Genomic DNA, 5,087 nt, shown 5'->3' with positions numbered 1-5,087 from the left:
CAACGTTAACAAAATTCTTATGTACACCGCTTGATCTAATGATAGATTTTATTTTTTGTCACTTGTCTGTTTATTATTAGCGGATATTCATATGTTGCAGCGCAGTTGCTACTTTCTTTTTTGTCACAAACACGTTTATATTGATAATTTAATTTCATTTTATAGCTGGCGCAATTATATAGACCAGGGGTGGGGAACCTGCGGCCCGCGGGCCGAATGCGGCCCGCGTAACTGTTCTATGTGGCCCGCATCAAAATTTCGTAAAAATTTTTTTTTTTCTTTTGCAAAAGTGAAATCATTTGAAGTTAAATTACCTGTGGAAAGTACAACTTGAAAACAGTAACACCGCACATTTTCCTACCTTGCAAGAGCAAAAGCTTTCTACAACAGCCAAATATAGGCTACCCATTGCCTATGTATGTGTCAATCTTATGGAGACATTTAATGCAAGATTTTTGGACATAAAGAGTAAAGAAATGGAGTTAGATATTTTTGCCTCTCCTTTCAATGTGGTTGCAACTGATGTTCCTAGTAACTTCCAACATGAAATAGTAGAGCTCACAGAGTGAGGGTAGCCTACGTTGAAAGCGATGTACCAAAACATTCCACTGTTCAACTTTTATCATCGCTACATAAATGCTGATGATTTTCCAGTCATGCGGAAACATGCTTTGAAATATGTGTCTCTGTTTGGAAGCACCTACCGTTGCGAGCAGTTTTTTTCCAAATTGAATCTAACAAAAAGTCGGCTTCGCTCCAGACTGACTGATAAAAACGTGGAGATGTAGTTAAGAGTTGCAACATCTTCCGTGTCAGCAGACATCACACAGACATGACACGACTCACCAAAAATAAAAACTTTCAGCCATCCCACTAGCTGTGAAAGTGAAATAAATCATTGTCTACTTCGCTGCATTTTTTATCTGTAAATAAAATTTCGAAATTTTAGTGGCCCGCCTGTGTTATTTCTCATTTTATGTGGCCCGCAATACTAAAAAGGTTCCCCACCCCTGATATAGACTGTAAAATAGTAAACATCCGATTTTAGCACCAACAAAATAAAAAAGGAGGTAAAAAGCAAACAGTTTAAAATGCCGTATGTAGGCTATTATATTGAAAAAACAGTTTTTAGAAAGCAGTATCGTTTATTTGCACAGCCATCAAAGCTACGTCTTAACATGCAAATGCAGTAGACTAGACACAATCAGTGACGGGGCCAAAAAGAAAATTTTAGGTGGGCAAATGTCATTCAACATGAACTACAATGGCATTAAAACGTTATGATAGTGTTAAGACATATTTTTTGGGGGGCAAGATAAACGTTAGGACTATTACCCGCTCCCCCCCCCCAAGAACCTCCATGGTTACGTCCCTGGACACAATCAAGACAATATAACGAAACGTGATGCGATCCTAGAGCGGTGTGGCTGAAATAGCTGCTAAAGAGAAAAACCATATTTACTTAAAACGATGATATAGAGCCGGGCTACTCAACTGGCGGACCGCGGTCCGAATCCGGACCTTCTGGGTGTTGGACCTTGAGCTTTTGGAAGAATAACCTCACTGCCACGTTTCAGGGCTTCTTTAAACAGATTTCCACTGGAAGGAAGCAATTTTTACTGTGATTATCCTAGTTGCTGGAGGGCTTCGACTCTCAGACTCCCCAATAGTCACTCCCAGATAGTTCAACTTTCGTGGTTGCGTGCGAAGTATTAACTTATTCACCGGATCGCTAAAAATATTCAACTAGTCAAACTGGACCTTTGTCAAGATTAGTTGAGTAACCCTGATATAGAGTCTTCACAGTCTTAATTTATCAGGTTCGTAGTAGTACCTAATGGCGTCATTTTGTGCTTCCATTAAACTCTGCTTTGATCAGAAATATTTCTTATAGAGTGCAGTGTAGTTCTCAAAAAGTTTTAATGATAATCAATTCGCGTAGATTAGTCATTTCCGGGCTGTGCATTACAACGGAAAAATTCCTCAACTAATCATTCTACCAAAATAATAGCCTACTGAACATTGTTCAACCTCTCAATAGTCACGCATCCATTTTCATGTTGTTTCCACAGTGGACCTTCAGAATCCATAAAAAATCAAGCAACAATAAATGGAACTGTAGCTCTGCTTAATTTCACCAACGCAGCTGCTTCTGCCGTTGGAAAATATTCCTGCACAGCTTCAATCAATGATAGCAATGGTTTCACTCTGGTGAAAAATACGTCATTTGTGGTGAAAGGTATGAGGTTTCACAAAAGTTCGAGTCGTTTGGTTTTTTTGTTTTTACATTGGTTGCTGTTAATTTGCAGCATACTGACTGGTTGTTGGCAACATGCTAGCAACACCTCTGGCTGCATAGCCGAGTGGTCAGAGCCCTGGTTTGACGTTCGATAGGGTACCAGTTCGATACCGCTCAAAAGTTTGAGACTGTGTCTTTTGCAAGACACTTAAAGAAGGCATGCCTAGATTTTGCTTAGACAAAGTTAATTTGTCATAACTAGGGCAACCAAAAGTCAATAAAGTCAAAATTTTTCTGCCTTGTTCAAAGTTTATAAAACGACCAGAAACTAAATTTCAGGTTGACACGAAGAGAGGTTTCAAAGTTATTAAGTAAAAAAGAAGTCAAATGTTTTGGTTAGGTTAAAATTTTCTTTTAACGTAGTTTTTCTTCTCTCTATTGATATTTTATTAAAGCTACACAGATACTGATTTTTTGTTGCAATTTATGTTGCTATTCTGACGTAATAATCCATTTGTTGCAATTTCTGTGGTAATAGTCTTGTTTCGCCCTGCCAAATTGGAAAATGGGACGAGATGATATTTCACCACATTTATATAGCCTGCTGAGGAACTCCCAAGCAACTTCCGTATCAGTAGTGAGAAGTTTCTCCATTTTAGAAAAAAATTTGGCGAGAGACAGGAACTTCAAAGGCGATAATGTGAAACATTACTTGATGTTGAAGTATAATACTGCAGAACCCTCTTAGTAATTTCGGGATATTTAAAGACACTCCATATTTATCTTTTGCAGTTTTTTCGAGTGATTTTGATAAAGTCAATAAAGTCAAAATTTTAAGTTTTTAGGTCAAAAATTTGGTTGCCCTAGTCATAACCAACAAAATTTATTGTGATTACCAGCATCTCTTGATGTGACAAGCTCCGTTGACTCAATCACGGTAGAAGACAACAATGAAGAAGTATCAGTCAGCTGCACTGCTTCTGGTATCCCAAAGAGCTGGTACAAAGACATTCTATGGAGCAGGTGTGTTTCTGTCGTGTCTAGGTTTACATCCGAAAGTCGTAGGTTTACTTTATGTAGACGGAAGGCTAAAAAGCCAACATTTAAGTTTACTTTCAAACCCATTAGCTCAGTGGCTAAACGTCCCACTCAAGATCAAGCGGCTCTGGTTCAGCTCTCTGGGTGTGCGCTTGTGCAACGCATTTCAGGACTGCTCTCCATTTAGTGGCTCTTATTTGATGGAATAGTTTATAAACAACAACTATGGAAACTTCACTCTGCCAATCTCGGTAACCGGCCCTGCGTCAGTGGTTCAAAGCTCGTACGGCGTACACGTATGGGAAACTACCAGGAATAACCTATCAAAGGCTTTGTCATTCCAAGGATAAAGAATCAAAAGCCAAACCAAACAGCCTATATCTTCAAGTAAATACTGTAAAAGCAGTCAGATTTGGTAACTAATCAAATTGATTGATAGAGCTCTATTGATTTCTGTTAGTGTCTTGCAAAGACACTACGACTTGACTTGTCTTTGATGTCTTCAAAGAGCCGTTGACCAACAGTAAAGTGGTACTTCTTCGTGATGCATCACGAAATGAAACTTCTTCATGATGCACCCCAATTTAATTTAACTTGTAGGTAAATAGTTTGCGACTTGCCAAAACTTAACTTTCAGACAAAATTGTGACAACTAACAATTTCTTTTCGCATTATTGTTGCAGCGCACCGTCCACATTTCAACCACCTGAAACAACAGTTGAAAATACAATCTGGTTTAATTTCACGAACGCACCTTATTTTGCTGCTGGAAATTTTTCATGCACAGCATCGATCAATGGTTCTTTGCCGAGGAATTCCGACACTTTTGTGGTTGCAGGTGCAGTTTTATAAATGTCGCAAAAATTTAAGTCAAACCATTTGAAGTTAGCTGCTACTTTGATCCGATTCTACCTATGTCCCCGGATTCTACTAATCTAATACCTCAGTGAATAAACACCCGATGGTTACCCGCGTGCTGACCGCTCACTAGAGGCGGCCAAGTGCTTATCGCTTTTGGTTCTGGAGCTGGTAGATCTGAGTTCGATTCCAAGTCGGCTCAAACCAAGCTTTAAAAACGCTACCGATTGTGTTCTTTCTTGCATAACGCAGTGAGGATTAATCGGGTAGTATTGCGGTGACATCGTAAATCTGATATAAAATTAAACATCAGCCCTGACTCTAAAAGGCTGAGATGTTGTAGAGCGACAATAAATAAACTACATTACAATAACATTATTATTACTCACGGAGTGTGTGCTTTAAACAATTTGCTTTAATGTGCTTTAAACTTTTTATTTTACAAAGTTTCCTATGGAAGGTCACCAGACCGGCTTGTTGCCGGCCACACTGACATGTGGAATGAATCTTATATGCTCCCTCCCCCCAATCTTGTGCTATTAAGCGCCTGCAACTAAATGACAATGAGTCAGAGAATAAACACAAAAACTGCTGCATCGACAAACACAGCAACTTCGGGGAAATTCTCTGTTGGGGCAGGAGGCTATGCTTTGGCTTGCAATCTTTTAACAACTTTTCAGTAGCAAAACCTTACCAAGCTTTTTTGTGTTACAGTTACTCCAAAGCTCTTTAATTTTACCCCAAATGGAGATATCTTGTCTAGCAACCGTTCGTTCACTTGCCTGTTTGATGGTGACGATGACGTAGATGTATACTGGACTGTGAATAATAAAGCTGTGGAAGCTAGTGAGCCTACTTGGGCGGGGAGTTACCTTAGCAGCACATTGATGGTGGAAAATGGAATAATTTTGGGGTCGGAAGCAACAGTCGTGTGTTGGGCAAGAAATGCAAT

At 39.3% G+C, this 5,087-nt stretch overlaps 1 long non-coding RNA gene across 1 annotated transcript; it reads left to right on the top strand.

Moving 5' to 3' along the window:
• The first annotated feature begins 2,163 nt into the window (after nt 1-2,163).
• LOC145786441 (uncharacterized) lies at nt 2,164-4,036 on the top strand. The gene is made up of 3 exons (XR_014291295.1): nt 2,164-2,239; nt 3,139-3,262; nt 3,961-4,036. It is a non-coding gene; the product is annotated as an uncharacterized LOC145786441 (long non-coding RNA).
• Nucleotides 4,037-5,087: the final 1,051 nt, after the last annotated feature.

This window comes from Aplidium turbinatum, chromosome 17 (genome assembly GCF_918807975.1).
Source record: "Aplidium turbinatum chromosome 17, kaAplTurb1.1, whole genome shotgun sequence".
Lineage (NCBI taxonomy): Eukaryota > Metazoa > Chordata > Ascidiacea > Aplousobranchia > Polyclinidae > Aplidium > Aplidium turbinatum.
The sequence above is the reverse complement of the archived record's forward strand: the minus strand, read 5'-3'. Positions and strand labels throughout refer to the sequence as shown.